Source organism: Triturus cristatus, chromosome 9, assembly GCF_964204655.1.
Source record: "Triturus cristatus chromosome 9, aTriCri1.1, whole genome shotgun sequence".
Classification (NCBI taxonomy): Eukaryota; Metazoa; Chordata; class Amphibia; order Caudata; family Salamandridae; genus Triturus; species Triturus cristatus.
In genome coordinates, this window is record NC_140592.1 from 375855088 (window position 1) to 375877381 (window position 22294).

Genomic DNA, 22294 nt, shown 5'->3' on the forward strand with positions numbered 1-22294 from the left:
TTTGTGAATTTTCTAGCACAATTTGTGTTTGTATTTTAGGATAAATCAAGATATTTTGTGTTCTCTGCAAAGATAATCAGGTGCAAGTGCTGTAGGCCTGTATCCATCAGAGTCTCCGGCAACAGCTGCCTAACGACTGAATATATTCTGAAAAATAGACTGGTGTGTAAACATGTACAATGTATTTGCCTTTATGTAAAAATAATATCTTTGGTTTACTGTAGTGTTAAGCCCCAAAATTTCTGAAGGTCTGCCTGCTAGAGAATTTGACACCTAAACAAAAAGCAATACCAAGGCATCTATCAAAACAAAAACAAAATCGAGGCACCCAATCACATTAAAGTCTTTTCAAGTGCTACAATAAACCAAGCCATAAAAACAGACCGCTAGGTCGAGCCTGGGCTGCGCATGCGCTGCTTTGTGAGCCATGCTGTGTTGGTGTATGGACTTTAAGCCCCCCCCACTCTCTGACCATATTTGTAATTGGCTTGCGTCATTGTCCTTCGTACATGCTGGCTTCCGATTGCAGAATAGGCTTGTTAGTCCCGCCTTAGTACCGGCCTGTCTTCATTTGTAACCTCTCACGAGGACTGGCCTTTTGCTTCGGTTGTTACACAGTAGTCTTCTTCAGTCTGTAAGCACTATTTTCTTTAATGGTTTCTTCGACTGCAGGCACTACATGCTTTACTTGCAACATTCAGCGCGCTATGTGCGCTTTCACGGGGCGCTTTTACAAAAAAAACAAAAAAACAAAAACAAAAACGCATTTGTCTGTCAACCTGACAAACATTCTTTTTGGGGGGTAAAAGCACCCCATACTGCACTCACTTTAATAGTGTCCGCTGACCTTTTAGACGTGGCTCGTCTAAAGAAAGGGGCGAGGCCTCTATTAACCCATTCAACGCGCATGACGGAGCGGTTCCGTCATGCACGTCGGTTGCGCTGTGCGCATGACGGAACTGCTCCGTCATGGCCCCGCCCACGCACAGAACCTTCAGCAGGGCGTGGAAATCCACGCCGCGCTGAAGGGGTTAATGCGGGTCTGATAGCGCCGGGACACTCTGCCTGAGTAGCTGAGCGATTAACAAAACCCCGATTAACATAACATAACATAACAGAATGGGACGCTTGTAAACAAACAGCATTTGCAATCAAATAGGTCTCGCATTTTTGAAACTTGGACCTATTGGTATTGTAAATGACAATGCCTTTTATTATTGCAGATTTTTTTAAACACAAATAAAAGGCACTGTCATTTACAATGTTAATAGCTCACAATCTCGCAGTTGCAAGACCTACTGCATTGCAAATACATTTTAGGTATCTTACTGATTACGTTTAGTTGTACTAATCCCATTATGGACCATACCAGTACTCTGAGCTAGGTCACTGCACGCTAGTGATAAGCTTCCTTGTCAGTCTCATTTGCTTACTTCTTAGTCTTTGTTTTTTCCTTTCTCTTCTAGTGTTGGTCAGTACCCTGAAGCATAGCTTCTTAACTATTCAGTCAATGGGAGGCTCACGGTAAGGACAGTTAATATCCAGTTCAGATTTAGCAATGCCTCCCTGTTGGTGAAGGCGACCAGCGCTACATTGTGAGCCACTGCATGCTGCAGCTTGTTGGACACAGAGGTTATCAGCAGTAACCACGCTATCTAACCCAGAGCAAGAAAAAGTTTGAATATTTACCGATTAGATGTTTCATACTGGAAAGCAGAAAATTAAACAAAATTAAAGATCGCGGCTGCTATGTAGCCTACTATCTTCGTACACCATGTGAGGCATTCTAGTCCTTTGTTTCTGTACAGCATCATAACCATTAGAAAGAGACCTTTATGAATGCTCTGCGGCCACAATGAACGGTCACTGACATAGACCAACGACTGTCCGACTAACTTGCTTGGAATCCACAGTAAGAGCAAGACACCATACTAAAACAATGTGAATATTTAAATTTGCAGTAGAAATATCCAAAAACTCAGTAAATTGCATGTCTGTTATTCATATGAGTTCCTATTACATGGCTGAAAATAAAGAAATGTTTAAATCAGAAACTTTGCCTATGTTGTCCAATAACATAGAAACGAAACTTTTTTTGTAGTCCGAGGTTTTGCTACTGCTTGAATATTGTCATCTCCCTAATGCTTGACAATATAACTTTTTTTTTTTTTAAAGGACTTTACTGAAAAAAAATTGGCATGGACATTTTGGGTTTCAGTGTAGCAATTGTGGAAAGGTGGTGGGGGAGGGGGGGAGCAACAGAGAAGCTGGGTGGGTGTAGTTTAAAAAAAAGAAAAAGGGGCGGGACATGGGAAGCAATGGATGAAACCGGAAGGAAGGAGCAATATGAAGAACATGGAGGGGGTGGGGGTTCAATTGGGAAGTAACACACCTGGGAGGGGGGCAACAAAACACATGCACTCGCATACAGTATTGCAAGAAAAAGAAAAGTAGTTCCATGATGTGGAGCAGTAGAAGGATACAGGTCATCCAATTAGAACAATATTAAAGAAGCAATGCTCGAGGAGATGGACAAACAAGAACAGGAAGGAAAACCATCAGATACGAAGCAAGCAAATGAGATTGACAAGAAAACCAACCAATAGTAAGCTATGTGTTGAAGCAAAGCTCTAAGTATTGGTATTGTCTACAAAAGGTTTTCAAGAGGTCTTTAACCGAGAAGGCCTAAAAGTGATCTGAAAAAGGTATGGAAAGCTTAAACATTTCATACAAAGAAACCTTGGTGCAGGCCAAACATTCTTTAGTAGTAAATGTAAGGAAAATACTCTTTCAATAGGTCTACCCCTACCAGCCACAAACACGAAATCCCCAACAATAAAGGCAACTCTGAACTCCATTTATTTTTCTCCTCAGAAGACTGATTATTACCAAGTTATTCACCATCCTACTAATCCCAACACCCATCACGTTTCCATTGCAAAACAGATTCTAAAGCACAAACTCCAGTACATTAACTGGCAAAACCAATTGGTCTGGCCTTGAAACAAATTTCTGTTTTTTAAATTTAGTATGGAAAAATATACAATATACAAATAAATAGAAGCAGAAGCCCAGGCACTGGAATGGAGTTCATTTTAAGCTGCTGTGCATGTGTGAGCAGGCAAAATGCAACCAAGCAAAGTGCCTGCCAGCCAGTGGGTGAAGTGAACTGACCTGCTGCCCCATACACCATGCTGTGGTGTGCTGAAAATAAATGTGAATGACCTTGAACAGACCAAAGAATGAAGAGGCAGACCCAAAGTCTTGTATATGATTTATGTGTGTGCATTTTTCCTTTAGTTTTTGGGGGAATGGAATGGTATATACATCGTAATACAATACTGACAACAAGCATTTGCAGTGCAATAGGTCTCGTATTTACGCGAGTTTGAGCTAATGACATTGCAAATGACAATGGCTTTTTTTTTGTTTTCGTTTTTAAAACATATATAAAAGGCATTGTCATTTGCAATGTCAATAGATCAAACTCGCATAAATGTGAGACCTATTGCATTGCACATATTTGTTCTCTCTTTTGCTGAGGGTCAAACAATGAGGATGTGGAAAATATGCGCTGTGGCCCCAAAGTACCAATGGTGCCCGAGAGGGGTCGGGCAGAGAGCAGGGAGGAAAGGAAGCAGAAACCTATCAAGAATGAGGCAAAGGAAAAAGAAGCATAGGGTGGTGGGAGAAGGACATGCGGTGAAATCAATACTAGCTGCATTGGTACTTGGCAGCGCCCGGGGCGGGCTCTGCAGAAAAGCTTTAGACCTTTGCACTGATTTGTTTATGCATAAATTAAGACCACATCTACAGTAGCTTACCACTAGTATACCTAAGATAAAAGGACCTTTTTGGTCCTGTGCGAGATTCTGCACCAGTGGCATGAGTTCACTGAAGAGTAATATTTACAGTATTTATGATAATTTCTTGTTATATACAACGCTATTACAGTTACTAAGCGCTATAAATAATAGCTGCCGTGCCTGACCCAAGCTAAAGATACTCAATACCACAAACAACTCTAAAAGGTAAGTCCTTCACTGCAGCTAGCGTTTTTCTGGCAGCCTGCTAGCACGCATCAACTCCGCTCAAGAAGGAGCACAGCATAGACTAAGTGCTCATTCATTACTTGGCCTCTCGCTGACACTTAGCTGATCAACTCAACAGAGCGGGCTCGACTCTGGGATTGAGTCCGATGTTGCACAAGAGAGCAGTGATTAACTCTAAATGAAATGATCCCGCGTCCGCCGCAGATCTTTGAGCTCACTTTCCTATGAAGGTTAATCAAAGACTTGTTACTTAAAAGCTGTCAGACAGCTCTGTTTATGATGAGGGAGTGCTAAGAGACTGTCGGTTTGCCTGGGGAGCGCTTCAGTCTCCTCGGTCGCAGTTCCTGACCCTACCCGCTTAGGCGCTTACCTCCCTTGAGGGGTCCCCTTGTAGGTGGGGGTCCGATCTGCTATGGGCCAGCGAGAAATTAACTGCTAGAAGCTACTTACGATGACTGAAGTGCTGTGCTCTAACTAGTCAGTAAGCGATGCTAAGGCTGATTATGGGGAGATGGGTAGCAGTGTTCATAAGTGATGAGAAAGGGGGTGCATATCTAATCAGGTAGTGGTGGAAGTCGCTAATAGAGTACAGTGTACATGAAATGAGTGTACAACTCCTGCTGATTTGCTATCGAGAGACTACTAACAAAAGCACATTTTAGCAGAGGGCACAGTGTCCTACTAATATAATCAGTGCAAATCCATAAGTGACTAAATATGTTGTGGTCTTTGCATCCAGTGCCACACGAGCATTTGCGCGGGGCCACCGGAGCACATTAATGAGCTAGTGCTCGGAAGGCATTGCAACGGTCATGAGCGGAAAAATAAATGAGATTAAAAGAAAAGAAAGTAAATGTTTCATCTGATCTATTAGTGTAAATGAAAAAAAAAAAAATCGAGAAGCACATTTTTATTTAAAAAAGCTGGAGATGCTGGGGATTGAACCCGGAACCTCATACATGAGAAGCATACACTCTACCACTAAGCTACATACCCAGATAGATAACTGCCCTTCTACCAAATCCTTGAAGATAGAGGGCATACATGCTCGTCAGTGTTTGACGTAGTATGTATCAAAAGCGAATACTAACGTAAAATTTGTACGATAGTACCAACCCTTACATTTTTATGTTGTCTCACTGCATGTTCTCACAGTTTGTTTTTGACTGTATTTTTATGCACTGCCTCTCAGTTTCCATATTTTTGGGGTTTCTATATTTTTATAGATTTTGGAATTTTAAAAAAATATAGAAACTGAGTTGTCTAACATTATTGTGTGGGTAATTGAGAAACTGTGAAACCAGACATGGTAGTGTCTTTCTATCCGGCCAGCGATCGTTATTTAATTCTACTAATTTCTTTAGCCATTATCAGCTCCAATTCAGCTGTATGGATATCATTTTCGGTCGATACATCCATGAATATTATTATTATCATCAATAATACATTTAGTAATAATAATACATGGCTATGTAGACCGTCACCCACAAATATACATAAATCATAATCCATTTTACGTAGCAAAAGAAACGGAGATGCTGGAGAATCGAACCCAGGGCCGCGTGCATGCACAGCATGCGCTCTACCGCTGAGCTACAGCCCCTCAGGTAAATGGCTGTACCGGAAGAAGACCATCTATCTCACCCACATCTTCCGCTGTGAGTGGTGTGAAAGATTGTAAGTGAGCGTCATCGTGCCGCCCTCACAGAGGCCCCTCACTGCCAACAGCATTTCCTCCGCACTTTATCTCTTTTTTATTGTAACACAAACACGTATTTAGCAAAGAGCATGCAGTGTGTTGGCCCATTTTGGGAAACTTAAAATATTTTAAATGTGAACGCACTGTCTAGCTCTTACCAATTTCGACGCCTTATCAGGGGTACTAGTGGGCGCTATATAAATGCAATTACAAATGCATCATTATAGTCTACTCCCACTCACACTTCAGTTTTCTACAAAAGCCAGACCTACCGAGTTTGTCAGTATTTGTTTCCGAATCTGCACAGCAACGCCAGGTTGAGACCAACCCGTTGATGGCGGGCTAATTCCTCCACTCTCATTTCCCATTCACTCCCACTCTCATTTGAATTTGACCTATGGGCATCTCATTGTAGGGTGTAAACACACAAGTGAGTGACCAGCTCTGCTCCTTCGCCCTGCAGCGCGCAGCCTGCTTTCAGTGCATCTGTCATGCTCAGGATCGAACGAAGCAGCACTGAAAACGCGCTGTGAATTTCCGCCAACTTTGTGTGTGGGAGATGGGAAAGTTGAAGGGTCAGGATGCTGATAGTCATCAGCCGAACCACTGACTGAGATGTATGTAATTAGGTCAGGTGACGGCCATGAATAGTCCTTTGGACTACAAGGCGTTGTAATCCTCGGGCTCTCCCTATTCAAATGGAGAGGCGGACATGGGGAGGGCCCTGATTGCCAGCAGTAATCTCTCCTCCCCCCACACACACTCCTCGCCTCCCTTGGCAGTCACTTCTATAGCTTTTTATTAACATGTGAATCCCGGCGCCCTGCTTGGAAAGACTGCCCCTGGCCGAGTTTTCCATTCATTTGATTCTGCATAACAGCTAAATAATGCCACTCTGCTTGAATGTAAATTGCTTGAGCGCCCAGAAGAAAGGGCAGATGGCATGCGGCGCTCTCATGGGTGCTGCTGCTGCCGCCGAAAGCCACATCGACGACATTTCCAAATCCTAGAACAAATTTGCGCATGAACTTGTAAATATATGGAAATATCCCCACATTATGACACGCACCAGACTTTGTACGAGAGCCTTGCTAGGAGCAGACCATGCTTGAAAGTAGCATGCTAGGCTGGAGGAATGCCGCCGTTCTATTGCGAACACGGGGAGCGCGTCTTAAATAAATAAACAAACGCGGCGTGAGAAACAGATGACACACTGCAGTTAATTAAAACAAGTGCGAGTTGCGGACGAAAACTGTACTTAGGCGCCGCTGCTTTGGAACTATACGGAAGTAACTGGAGGATCAACAGCCAACAGAAAGCACAAACACAACACAATGCCTCAGGTAAGCCAATCACAAGCGGAAAAACAAATTACACTAAATTTCAGCCAACATATAGATTACTTCAGGTCTCGCTGAGACAGCGCATGCAGCGCATGCGCTGCCAAACACGAGACCTAAAAACCATTAGTTCAATTGGACCCTCTTTTTCTGTCCATCAGCTGAAAGGGGGTGTTGGGAACACACACACACAGTGCCTGACACATCAGAGGGGCAAAGAAACGCAATTAAAAGTTATTTTTAAAACACAGGTACAAGGCACACCGTAGATACTAATGTTTACCATTACATGTCAACTGAATATCCAAGTGATCACCGATTATTTTTTTTAGATCAACCTTGTCTGTTTTTAAAAACATTTTTTTACTGCATATGGCCCCCAGTAATGTGCTATGTAAACCGTTACGCATTTTGTTAGTAATTAGGTTTATTCTATGCGTCAAGTTACACTACATTTATAAATCTGTCAAACACAGAATTCTTTAACATATATATATACATACATATTTTTTTTAGGCAGTGTCCATAACTGCATAGGCCATCTGGTGGAGGCTTGTTAGGAACGCTTTTTAGACCACACCCCTCTCAGAGGCCTCCGACACCGCATTTTTCGTCCCACTTAAAGCAGCGAGTCATTATTAAACAGTCACACACTCAGGTGACTCGTCTGACAACAGGTAACATAGGAGACCAGACCCTGCCCCACTAAGGAATGTTACCTGCCAACAATCTCACCTCCGACATAGCAGGCTGCCACGCCCCAGTCAGTGCCTAAAGCATTTGTTTTTTACATTTTGCTGCATTCCAGCTAGAAAGGATAGAAAGCCCATCTATACCAAAGAAAACTCGTACAGGCCACAAAATGGACAGAATACAGGCAACCGTGAACAGGCAGAATGCTGCGACCAAGTCCTATGCAAACGAGAAAGAAGTACTCTGGTTCAACCAGAAAAGACAAATGGGTGGGGTTTGGGCAGTAGTGAGTCAGGCTTCGCGTGAACACACAGAACAAATACTGCAGGGGCAATAGAGAGCTACACACAGGGAAACCTAATTCAAAGGCAGGATACAGAAACGGCCTCAGCCACTGGACAAGCACTCTGTGGGCCAGCGGGGTTCAGGTTTTTAACTCACACAGTAACAACCAGAAGCAGTACAAGTTTCCATCGCAAGCAATAGGTAGATCACAAGATACTTTACTGCAAGCGTCACCCTCAAAGACATACATGCTCAGTGAGGAACACAACAGTGCAAGCTTGCCTCCCGAATAGTATGTATAATCAGCAACTCCACATTCACCTCCAGAAGACAGCTAAAATAGAAATAAACAAAGTGCCCGTCTCCTTCAAAACAGAACATGAGAAGTACAACAATCACTAATAAAAGGCACACCATGCAGAAGCAACAGTGCAGGACACCCACCTGATTCATAGAACAGGAGTCAATGCAGAGCACACAACATAAAAAAACAAGCAGTGGCAAAGCCATCAAGTCAGCAACTTCGGGACTGTTGTCCTTGAAAGAAAATCCCACAATGAAACAACATCTCGATCTACAACATCTAGTCTTCTGCTGGGACGATTCTCGCAATCTGAAATCTCTATGTACACAATTTATATTAGCACGCTCTGCTCGGTTATAAAGCATCTCAAAGTGTAATACAGTCATATCCATCTTGACCTCCGCATTCATTGATCTCTTGACTTAACACAAACTTGGCAAACAGGTCTTTAGTGATGCATTTTATTCAATAATTTCTTCTTACAACATCCACCATCAATATGTGGTGAAAGATAGTGAGGTTAGAGCTTTTGAATTATTCAACGCCCCAATGCGTATCTTTCATCAGTGATTAATGGTCATATGTTTAGAAGTATATATCTCTGAACACAAAAGAGAAAACATCTTCGAAAATGTATTGCAATTATACCCAAATAAAATTTTAAACAATAAATACATTGATCTAAAAATTAAGCAAACTAATATTTTGTTAAGATATAGTCAGTTGCCCGGAGAAGCACCCTCTATGCATTCAGGGGTCTATAAGTTACAGATCAGACTGTCTCCCACAAGAGCCATAATAATTGGAACAATATGGGCTCCGTTTTGAGGTAATCACGTAAATGAATAAATGTGTGCGCTGGGTGTATCAAGGGACTGATAGGACTAAAGCAATAGGAATGTGATTCGTCTGATATTGACTTTTCAGTATCAGCAGGTGGGACTTTGAAATTTGCAAGATACAGGTCCTATAAAACTACTCCAAAATTCATTCCCATTATGCCCTTCAAATTCTTTCACAATTAATGATCGAACAAAACACTATGCTTTGCTGAAAGTGTCACCTATGGGCCTGTGGGTTGGTCTGGACTAGGTAAATAACGTTTGTCTTCCAGAGAACCACAATAATGCTCACTTGGTCGGTCCAACGAATGGCTTAGTTTTGCAAAACCACTTCGACTTACAGATCTTCGGCTTTTACCTAGTGAATAGTTACATTGTGACCACATCCACCAATGGCAAATGACTTAGGGGTGTGGAATTTGAAAAATATGTGCTTGTCCATGGGACGGGACACTTTATAAATCTACTCGTGCTGTAAAAACAAATCTACTTGTCCCTCTAAGATGACAAATCATGGCATCAGATATATATATATATATTATATATATATTCCCCCCCAAGACTCATATCCTGTTCTGAATTTAGTAATACCCTGATTTTGCCACCTCCTTGCAAATCTAAATACTGGGGTTGGAAGTAGGGGTGGCTCCAGGGTCGGAATGCCCATCGAATTTGTGCACTCCTGGAAACTTGCATATTTACAGAATAGTTAGTGATGGTGAAACCCCTTAATTCATTTCCACACTGGCAAAGGTTGGAAGTGTAATTCTGACCAGAGCAGAAAGTAAAACCTTTTCTATGGTAGGGGGGAAAAAAAAAAGGGTTGTATGGAAAGTCAACTTGCAAATGCAAGATTTTTTCATAAGAGAACGTATAATTCTGTAAATTGTTCGGAATTCATGAAACTTGTAAATTTGCACTAATGAGACACTAGGGATGCCATTTTGTGACTTTCTTTTAAGAATTTGACTTCTAATTTAGGTCTGGGAATTTTTTTTGATTTAATTAAAATTATATACCACTGTAAAAACCAAAAGGGTAAAGTGACATAGTTAGGCTAGGTAATAAAAAAATTAAAATAAAAAACCCACACTGCAATTTACCAGCTATAGTTTACTGAGCCAACTATAACTTGTGCCCTCCGCCATGCAGTGCTTATGACACCACACATCACTTTGGACATCTTAAATAACAATTTAGCAATGTTTTTATATTGGTGAGTGTTGGGCAACTCCTTTCCTTTTTTTTTTTTTTTTTTTTTTTACAAGACCCATGTGAAAATAAAACGCACATTGACAAAGCCAAAAGTCTGGCAATCTACTTCAGACCTATTAATTAGGCCAGTGCTTGTTTACTTGCACGTGTCCCATAATCTTGCTGAAATTAGTTTTACACCGATTATCCATTATTAACCTTATCTGGAAATATTTGCATTCAACAAGCAGGTTTTATTAAATGTAGCATCAAATAAATTGTACCTTTAATTGCACAATAGTTTAGCAAAACATTATGTCTAGACAAAATGTTTGTGTTTTTTTAAGCAATCACCATTTTTGCTTTCAAGCTTCTGTAACTATTTGCATTTAATCATGGAGCATTCTGGGAACATTATAAGTCGCCTCAAATTGTTAAACTTTGCAAACACATTTTTCAGCTTTTCAACTGGAACCACCATCAGTTATGCAAGCTAAGCTCACAGAAATTCCCTAGAGCTCTCACCCTGATGAGTGCATTGCAATAATGAAGCATGTATACGTGTTTGAACAGCTTTACATATGGATACAAATCTCACCTTAGTTAGAGAGAATGCTTTTTCACAGTTTCATAATGCGGTACTGTACAATGGCAGCCAAACGGTTGTGCTGCAGGGTGGTGGGCCAACTTGTCCAGCCACTAAAATACAATGAAAACTTGTTTTCGACCCCAAGCAATATGTATTTGGCTTTGGGATATAGACACCCCACGCCCCTGATGCCTACTTGAGCAGGGATGAAGCAACACACCACATGAAAAAAGATGGAGGCTGCAATATTATCAAAGTTCTGTAACAAATTGCATTTAATTACAGAGGTGTGCCCACATCATGCAGGCATTGAAAGGTGTGGGTTGTCCTCTCCAACAGAGTGGCCTGAAGCCACCAACAAGATGACACTGAAACACATTTGCAGCAACAGTTCTTTTGGAGCGCAAGGCTGTAATTCGAACTCATAGGAGTCAAATCTCTCCTCCCACTTCCACAAACTGCTTCCCTATTACTTAAGTCCAGTAGAATCTGCAGTTATTTTATCAAGAATGGCACAAGATATCTGTTAATATTGCATAGAATTCAAATCAAACACCTAAGAACTACACACAAAGACAAACGTGCATTTAGAAATACCACATCTCTGTTCCGCTGGAGAAGTAGAGACACTATTTAAACGTGCCTGTAGGAAGCTGGCTCTTTATGTGATATATTAAAACTCCGATGTACTATGTAACGAGTCCAGGTTTTTTTTATGAGTGGACAGGGGCCTGCTATGCAATCCCAAAGTGCTCTGTTAGGGGGTAGTGTGGTTGAGCAGCCTTAGGCTTAACACAGAGGAGTGCACAACATTTGCAAATACACAGAATGTTCAATAAATGACACATACTCAAGGAGGAGATCCACATAAAAATAGCATGTATCTTTATATATGTTAAGGTAGAGAGAGACATCTTTCAGGCAATTACATTTTTAAATATAAAATCTTTTCACTTTAAAAAGTGGATACATAGTGCAATTTCTGAGTTCTGCAATATTATTCTATGGAAGGAAGAAAAAGTTCTGCAAACAGGTACGGTACAGCGTCTTACAGGACCAATCGCCAGGAGTTAAGGTGAGTGGGCAAGATCCAAGTCAGCACCAGCAGTACACCACCGTGGTACGGAGGCAGCTGGGTGCAAGGTGAAAAACAGCGCCAGGAGCCCAGTAGGTTTCTATGGAGCTTGGTCACTACGAAATGAGGCTGCATGCTGTGGCTGGAAGGCCAGTCACTTTGAACCAACAGGGGGGGTTGAAGTCTTGCAATGTTTAGGGACACCTGGGGTCCTCTTCTTTACAGTCCGAGGGAAACAGATCCAGAGGAGACTTTGGGAGTCGGGTTTTCTTACAGGGAGCAGTCTCAGCTGAGGGGGGGGGGGGGGGGACTACGTGCAGAGGCTGCAGGCGGCATCTGGGAGTTTACGAGGTGTGAAGCCACAATGGACTTTAGCTCTGAAAGGCTGGGAGACCTTTTAACACAGTTGGCCCACTTCAACTCTGGTAGGGGCAATGGGTGCAGTGGTTGCTTCAGATATCTGGTTTTGGCAGTTCCAGAGACATCAGAGTCTTTGCTTTTGAGTTTCTGCAGGAGAACAGTTCCGCTGTTCACAGGAGGTGTTGGGTCTTTGTGCAAGACAGGCAGTCTTCCCAAGGTTCTTGGGTCAACAGCTGCAGGACAAGTCGACTTTGGTGCAGTTTTTGACGAGGGATACAGACAGGCTGGTGGGGTTGGTACCAGGTCAGCGTCTTCCCTGCTTTTGCGACTCTTCGGTGTCCTCTCTCTTCTTAGGCCTTCAGGATCTCCTTCTCTGGTGCCAGGGAATCCCCCCAAATACTTAATTTAGGAGTGTGAAATGTACAAGCCAATGGGCTACTGACCCTTGGGGTCACTATGCCCCCTATATGACCACTTCCAGTGGGCATAACCCTGTCCAAGAATTTGTAAGTATGCCATCACAAAGTTGGCAACTTCTGAAAATTTGTGTCCACCTCAGTGTAGCCCACCTTATGGGTTGTACAAGCCTGGAAGTGGTACACCTCCCTGACTAGCTAATTTCCCCACCTGTCTATCTGCCAAAGGGGTCTTGGACAAAAGGGGGATGGCTTTCTCTCCTGTGAGGGGAGCAAGACTCTCATTCGACATGGGGCAGCTCTTTGAAGCTTGCTGACCCAAAGAGGCTAATCAGCAAGTCATCCGGTGGGAGGGGGTGTTACACTCTCTTCCCAGACAGGCTTTTGTTCTGGGCCTCCTGAGAGCAGAGGCTTGCACCCAACAGTGTGTTATCTAGACTCTGGATTTTTAAAGGTTTTTCAACCTCATTTATTTTGGTTCGGATCAATAGGAGAGGCTGCGCGCATTCCAAACTGTTCAGAAATGCCTTCAACACAACTCTAAACGGATAGGGGTCGAGATCAATGAATTTGAGACTTTGGTAATCACCAATTTAACTTTAAGCCATATTGTTGCATTGCTCCATACCAGTATCAAGTGCTCTGAAGTAAACAGATCACATTATACAACTTCTAAATAAATGTATAGATAATTGAGGACCAGATGTAATATGATTTCATTTGGAAAAAGTGATCATAAATTGTGCATCAACTTTATGCAAATGGAATAGGATTTTGTGATATGACCTATGTAAGGTTAGGTCGGTTCACACAATCATCATTCATGGGGAGGTGAGGGGGCTCTACTGAATGACCTGCCTAATTAATAATCAGGCAGGCAACCATTTGGGACCTTTTGCGATTGGCTACAAACACTGGGACAGTGGCCTGAAAGGGACAGTAGACCACTATTCCTGTGCTTGCATTTCGTGATGAAAAACTGCACTTTATGTGACCATTGTTTCTTAAAGGAACTATCCTACTTTAAAAAAAAAGGTTAACCACTAGGGGGGCGGGAGAAATCAGGAGGAGTAGATGTTTTGCAGAAATGGGAGAGGTCTCAAAGGGGCCTCCCGTTCTTTGTGAACTGTTACCACCTCCTCTGAGGTGTCTAACTGTACAATGGTTTGCAACCGGAACTGCGGTCGTGAACCACTGATAAAAAAGGTTACCTGATCAAAATTTGGAAGGAACTCCTCTTCCAAATTGCGATTCGGTACGTATCACAAAACCCATTTTATGACTAAAAAACGATTGCAACTCGTAAAATGGATTTGGGTTTGTAAATTTGAAACAGCCATTTTGCTGCTGCAAGCAATGTGATTTTGCGAACTGCAGTGTTTTAAAATACAAAACTGCTTAGTGGATCTGGACCTCAACCGTTTAACTGACAGCCCCATGGGCATTGGAAGCATCCGGTCGATACAATAAAGACTGTACATTGCAAAAAAGAACATGTGCATTTGTAAACTGCACGCTCACCCTGAAGAGTTTCTTGGCACTGTACAACAGATGTTTATAGCTACCTAATTCAATGGTAGTCATTTTATCGACTTCAGGAGGGTGAAAGGCTGGGTGGACCCGCCATGGTTCATACCTACGACCAAGAGGTTAAACACAGATCCTGGACTGTGGATGCATTAGTCCACTGAGCCACACACCAAAGCATATTAAGGGTATGAGGAGCCACCCTAATACATTTTCAGTATTAACAAGGAGGTTAAATAATATATCACTCACGAGGATGACACCACACCATTCCTCTTCTGCTTCAATCTGTAGGTCTCATGATTTTCTGGGTACTAACTTTCCAAGTGTTGAAAGGAAGAGAAATTTAACGTAGTCTAGACCTGATCTCTACTGGCCCCAGGGCCTATGGCGGACATCTCCTCCCGCCTCAAGTGTTACGCATACAACCCCCCATTTTTGCGCTTGGCCCATGACTACGGTTTAACTGTTAAAACATGCATTTTGACTCCAGCTTATGCATGGAATAAGGCAAAGGATTCAGTAAGTAACTAACATGGAGATAAAAGAACTAGCTGCTCAAAATTCATTAGACTGGGGTATTCAGCGGTGCGATCTCATCTTTCCAAATAAAGCAGTGGAGTAGTGACCTTCTGGATCACTTACGCAGTTATTCCCAGAGACTGACTGCCGTGGCTGATAGTTATTTTTTTTAAAGAAAAAACATAAACAGGGACTTCCTATTGGGTCCTTGTTTTGTAGTACTGCAGCAACTTCAAGGACAGATTGAGAGGCAGTTGGGATTGACATGAGACTCACCATGCAACGCTGTATAGAAATTCAAAAGTATGCCACATTGAAAAGGGGCTCTTGGTTACCTTCACTGGTCCAGATAAACAAGTCTTTAGCTACCTTAAACCCAGGTTCTTTCCCACACTGCCATCTAGAGCAACAGGTTACAGCATTTAAGAAATTAGCACCATTTAAACGCTTAGGAGAGCCCAGAATTAGTCTCTCTCCTGCATGTTTCACCCACCTCCTAGGCTTACAAATTACACTTGTGTGCCACACAATGTGTGTTCGGCTACGCTTTTGAGGACCCCACAGACTGCCACAGTTCAGCAGTTTGCCAAGGAAGTTTCCAGTGTTTATTTATCTAAAACAGACACCCCTGAACGGCCTTGATCAAACTTGAACTTGTCCTCCTTTCTGCGTTCCACCCACACCGGTACGGAAAGCGAGGAATCTAGGAATCCTGTTAGATAATAAACTTTACATCAGTATTCTTTGCGTAAAGAATGATCTGAAAAAAATCTGTCCTTTTGGGCCTTCAAAAACGATAGTTACTACCTTAGTTCTAGCTAAACTGGATTATGGAGACACCCTTTTCAACGGCATCTGGAAAAAATCTCTTCTAAAACTCCAGATGCTGTAGAACGCCTCTGCACGTCTTCTTGCAGGAATCCCAAGATATTATCAACATCACAGGACTTGATCAAGTTGCACTAGCTTTCAGCAGCAAGGAGGATGGAATTTAAGGCACTGCGTATTGTGTTTAAGGCACTGCACAATATTGGACCTATCTTTGTGAGAAATGTGTCTGGTATACCCCTCCGAGGATTCTCAGATCCTCAACTCTTAATATTACCCAAGAGCAAACGAGCTTTATGAGGAGGTTGGAGTTTTGACTTGAGAACCGCAAGACCATGCAACTCCTTTCCCACTAATCTAAGAAAATGCCCAGTCCTCCTATAATTTCGAAAATCTCTGAAGACTTGACTTTTTAGTCAATAAGAGCTTCCATATTTCTGACTTGCCGCCTCACCCCCCCCCCCCCCCCCCCTCATTTAGCGTAGCAGCAGCGCCAAGACGCCTCAGGGCATTCGGGCGCTATACAAAATTAAAAATCAAATCTTTGCAAGGCCATGTCAGCATGCACCAGTGTGAGCGCCATATGGCCCTGGACTTTAACTCACTAAGGCTTCCTTCCACCCCTACTCTATTTCCTAGGCTTCTTCCTCACTGGCATCCGACTCCAACACAGTTCAAAGTGACCTCTTGTTTTCTCAGACTTAATTTCTTTGTCTCCACCTCACCCTGCCTGTAAGAAAATTCTTCTTTTTGCATGATCCACCTACCCCCACCCCGCCAAACTTTTGGATGGATACTGCTGTTTTTTTCCCAACGAAACCTGAAGTGCACAGAGTCCTGCCAAACAGGCCTCAGTGGCAGTGCTCCGACCCTTAAAATGTGAATGTCTAATTGGTCTACCCACAATTTGCACAAGTTAACTTACTGATAAGTGTCAGGTTATGTCAATTTGTATAGTGTACTAATCACCAGTGAGGGAATCCAGGAGCATGAGCAGGTGTGTGGTCCCTGTAGAGTGATTCGAAGAGCCAGTTCTTCAGCTTCCTGCAAAGCTCCAGACGAGATGATGAGGCACTGGTGTGCTGTGTGTGGGGAGGAGGGGCGTTGCATGTTTGGGTGCAATATAGGAGTAGGAGCGACCTCCTGCTCTGCTTTTCTGAAAACAGGGGTGCGAGCAAGTAAGACTGAAAGTAGCTGTCTGGCAGTCTGGTGAAAGTGTATGCGGCTGCTCAGGTATGCTGGCTGAGTGTTGTGCAAGGCTTTACATGTGTACGTTAGAGGTTCCTAGTATGTGGTACCAGAGTTACCAGGACCTAGAAGGTAAGCGTCCCTCATCGTCTGCAACACTTATTGATCCACCACAAGTGTGACGAAACAAGCTCGACTCCCAGTCCGCCATTGCTGGCTAGCAGGCTGATGGCAAAGCCCAAATGTTAATTTTTTATATTCATAAATCACAACCTAATGAAGGCCTGCTAAACCCTAAAGCAGGATTGCATTGTAGGAAAAAGGACATGTGTTTTATTACCTTTACAGGTATTGACAGAAAAAAACATGCATTATCCTTTTTACTGTTGCAAGGCTGGTAGCCCATTATTGAGTATGGAGTAACACACATTAACTCACCAGAGCTAACTTCTAAATGCGACTACTAAATATGGCACTTCAAGGTATCAAAAGAATTTTTGCTTTAAACCAGACTTGTTGCTCCAGTTGAATTTAATGTAATTATTGTACAAATTGCAACTTTAGAAAGTTGCCACTTTGTTGCCCAAAATTGACAGTAGTAAGTTAAGCTGGGAATCTGTCGAGGAGTGGTTATCCTAAGAGGACGCAAGACTAAGGCCTCAACAACCACGGAAATAAAGAACCAACTAGAATAACGGATGTTAAGTTTTGTTTCATGATAATGTGACAAATATTTGAAATGGGAAGAAAATTGATAAAGAATATACAGCCTGTTTGAATTTAATATTGCGTTAAAATTATATATTTGTAGCCATTTTACACCACAAGCTGGCTAAACACGTATTTGCTGGTAAAGAAGGGGTTCATGGCGGAATTGTCTGATTGGCTGGTCTTGAACAGGAGGCAGAAAAGTTGTGGCGCTCGATCAAAAGCTTCATATGGCGATCAGTGACAGAAAAATTCTGCACTACAGACTACCATTAAGCAAGTAAAAGGAAGACCTCAAAAACATTATGACCAGAGTATTCTAGATATAGCATGCTGTAGCCTATCCTAAGGCTCGAATGTGATCAATGAAGAAGGACCATGAGGCATATGAATCACAGGAGACCTACATGTTTAAAGAATGTGTCAAGAGTGTTGTGAAACAGGACTCTAGGGTTGATAAACTGGGTAATGTGCAGAGAAACAACATGAGGGTTTTGGGAGATCCACATCAGTACCTACAGTCCCTCTAATTGCAGCAATGTAAATATTAGATATGTTGCTTTAGCTGGGAGGGAGGTTTGCTCGTAACTTGTTCCAAAGATCTCACTGGAAATGGACGTCAGCCTCAGTATGGTCAGTTTTTATGATTCATTGGAAAGTCGCAATTGAATTTTACAAGTTTCCCATTGAAAGAAAATAATTATATTTGAAGGGAGCCACCTCTTCTTCGCAGATCAGAATCCCGGCACCCTTGCTGGAAAAAGAGCTCTACTGGAAATTAGGCATGACTTTAATGTCAGAGAAATACAGGCGTCGGTTGCCCTGCCAGTCAAGCTGAAAGTGAAAAAGGGACAACTATTCAGTCAAACTGAAGCAGCGAAGACTTTTCTGAAGAGTTTGGACACTGCCACTAGAATGACTGAGAGCTGCGATCTTGAGTTTTCCTTTTCTTTCTCTGCTCTCCGTTGTGTGGGCAGTGTCCTAGGGGATCATATATAGCCTATTGTAGTGGCTCTCCGGTTCCTACTACAACAGGGGCGAACAGAAGTAGTCTTTCCCCTCATCTTCAAGCTATTGATGTTCCTCTGTTTTTCTTATTCCCTTGGATGCTTGTGAGCTACACATTATTTATTCTCAAAGCATGGTACTGCTTGGGCCAAATTTCTAAAATTCGGTATTTTGAGGTTGAGATGGGACTTTTTCCTCAAGGTTGTCTCCTGTGTTATCACTTTCATTTATACTTTTGTTGGGTTTCTTACGCAAAAATTAGTTGGGGAAAAAAAAAAAGTAGCAGGCCTGGAGATTTTCATGGGCTCAACGTTTTGTTGAAATTAATGCTGTTCTACAGTGTCTGGTTTAAGCACAAATAATAAAATAAAAGATTTTCAATAAAAAGTCACGATTATTTCCAACCTTTTAGTGATGCAGATAAAAGCCCTTCCCAGTCCATCAAAAGAGGACATTAACACTGTCTGGTTAGCAGTGTACCTCATTGGTACCAGCTCAACACCTGAATAATAGTGTCACTGCATTAGTACCAGTTCACCATCTAAATAATTAACAGCTGAAATGTGACCAGTTAACTTTTCCAAAGTGCACTGCAATTAGAATGTTCATTAATATTACATTTCTAAGCAGTTGTGGACCCCCTGAGTAGGCTTCACGGAACCCCAGGGGTCCACAGACCACAAGTTAAGAACCACTGCTTTACGGTATGAAAATAAATTAAGGATGTCCACGCTCACGAACACCTCAGTGTATGCAATGTCTTCCTCTTGTATCAAGAGTAGATAGGAAACCAGACAGAGGATACATCAAAAGTACAAAAAAGCAGCATGTTTTGAACACCCTAAAGCTTGCAAAAAGACAGGTGTTCAACTTTTGTCTATGTGTCCTAGAATCATTCCCGATAACCACAGAGTTTTGGGGTAATCCCTACTCCGATTCAGTAGAGGTAACGAGATCTTGAGGGGATCCTATAAAACAGCATGGACCCCGCTCTAGAGATGTAAAGCATGAATTATCTTATGAGTTTGCTGGAGTCTTGATGGCAAGCACTGGATGCTGCAGTCATTTTAAACTTCCAGTACAGACTAAAAGGTAGACAGCAGGGAAGAAACAGTAAGCAGCATCCCATCAAGGCGAGCCTGCTATTCCTGTCTCAGACTCCTCAATGTACCCTTCTCTACAGATGCCCACAAGGGGCTGCCTATATAAGTGGGGAGCAGCACTGCACACAGCAAGATCAACGTATATGCACGAGGGTCGGAGGGTGCTGTTGAAGACTACCCACATAAACAGACTAAGCAAAGATTTGAGAAACATGCTCAATTTCACTATTTGTGTTTCGCACTGAGCCATCCCTCACTTTGCAGTGATGTAACGGTGGACACCTTGGCAGTAAAGACTGAGAATCCCACCTTCCACACACTCAAGAGGAATGGGCGTGAACTTGAACTTTGAAAAGTTGAACTACTTACTTAGCAGTTAGTTCGACAAGATGGGTGTAAAAGGAACAGAATTTAGCTTTCTCACTAATATGACATCTACTCTTTAGGTCTTGGCTAGCGAAGGCTGCGCTTGCGCAGTCTTGCTCGCGAGATATAATGACTTGGAGAAGAGGGGCTTGAACCCGCGCCTCTTCTCCCCTCTTCTCCATTGGCTGGCCTCTTGAATGCTGGCCAGCCATTGGAGAAGAGGTCCGTAACTCCTAACAGGCCCCGTCCTTTTCGGATTCGGGGGCTTGTTTTTTGCAACTTTTCTAATTATCTCCTCCAGCCAATGGCAAGAGGAGAGAACAGAAAAACACGCCCCTGAATCTGGAAACGCCGCTGCCTTTCTCCGAGGCATTTCTGCTTCGCCTTGGAGAAAGGCGGTGGTGTCCCGGCGTCCGGACGCATTTGTTAATTATTTTAGATCTCTGTCCACGACTTTCCCTTTCTCTGAGTGGGTGGCTGCTTGGCCCCTTACTTTCGCAGGGGTCACGTGCGCGCCCTCCATGACCCCAGGGCTTGTCTGCCGTTGAGTGCTTCTCTGGCACCTCTCTCCTATGGCGTCCACAGCCGGTAGTTATAAAGATCCCCGCGCGTGCTTAGCTCGCCTTCAGCCCTAGGTTTTCAGAGGGAAGATGCATCGTTTTCGTTCACAGGCTCTCATCGGCTTCTCCTGGTCCCGCTTCTGTTCTGCCCGCCGTTGCTCGCCTCTACCGTTAGGGGACTTGAATCTTATACCCGAAAGGCGGTTTAGTAAAAAGTGTTAGTCTATCGGCTGATCTCTGCCAGGCACCGGGCATGGCACAGCGCGCCGGACATGCCCAGGACAAAGAGGAGGACGAGCGACGGCAGCCGGGGAGCAGGAGCCAGCGGCGGTAGCGCAGGAGGTGAGCGTGTTACCCTTATCACCGAATCGAGTTGTGTAACGTGTACATAGCGCGCGAGCCGACCCGATCATGCCCCATAATGCATTGGCCCGGTAAATGGTGCTCTGTCTTCGTGACGGTGAAGGAGGTGGGACTCCATGTTGGTGACATGCGCTTGCGCGGTGATGTAGGTTGACATCATTGGGACGAAGGACGAAAGGTTGTCGGCCCCTTAAGTGACCATTATGTGGCCCTTGTATCTAAATACATTAACTCCGTTTACTATCGCCAGGTGGGCATACAGCGTTGGCTCGTTTTGAGTGATAATTTCAATCTCATAAAGGCACCGGTGACTAGCTGGGACTTCTTAAGGAGATGTTAGTTTGTACAGTAAGCATTTGACAGGCTTGTGATCCGGCCCTTTAAATCATTGGCTTTCTTCGACCATCCTTTTTCTGCTCCTACTTGCTTCCTAAATCATTAAACCGAGACCCATTACCTTTACCAAGGATTGTTTTCAGTTCACTCACCATTCATTGAACCAATGCAAAACGTCTTAATAACTAAGCTTTAGCGATTTGCTGCTGAAGTGGGTGTATAGAGCAGACTGCGTTTCCTTTCTTGGTACTTCTACTAAAAATGAATGAGGAATTTATAAAGCGCTGGAATCACCCCGGCAGGGGCATCTCCGCGCTAGCAGTGGATAGAAGCGAGGAAGTCGTGAGGGTGCTCAATCTTTAATAAGCTCTGTTTTTAATAGTTTTCTGATTTTAATCAAGTTAGGCCACTTGCGTAAGGCACACGGGAGCGAGTTCCAGAGACGTGGGGCAACATAGAAAAAAAGATTCCCCCCCCCCCTTTCGAAGTTTGTTGACCCCAGTCACCTTTCCACCTGCCGTTGAGGGCTTCTCTGGCACCTCTCTCCTATGGGAGCTGAGCACGTGACCTGTGGGCATGCTCGGTGGCGCTTGGGTGTGGATGGCGTGTGTATGTGTGGCGGCGTCACCCGGGCCCCAGGGAGGATACGAGGGCGGCTGTTTCCCACTTGCGTTCCCACCTTTATTCCCGCGGACAGTGGCACTTTTGTAAAATATCCTAACCCCCGGAAAACTGACGAGCGCACTGTCAACTTCGCCACGCGAGCATTTTATCCAGTCTCAGTTTTTTTCTTTAATATTCTGACCCTTGCAAATCTCAACATAACATGTCTAATGGCTGACACCGCAGAAAAGCAAAGCGTGCCAGTAGACTATGGGGGTGATCAGGTCATGCGTGGGGTGAACAGCGGCAGTGCAGGCCGAGCCGCGCGCTCCG

General features: G+C 43.4%; 1 protein-coding gene across 2 annotated transcripts in view; it reads right to left on the bottom strand.

The window, feature by feature from the left end:
- CAPNS1 (calpain small subunit 1) overlaps positions 1 to 22294 on the bottom strand; it is an 88716-nt gene that overhangs the window by 52468 nt on the left and 13954 nt on the right. The gene's annotated exons all lie outside the window — the stretch shown is intronic.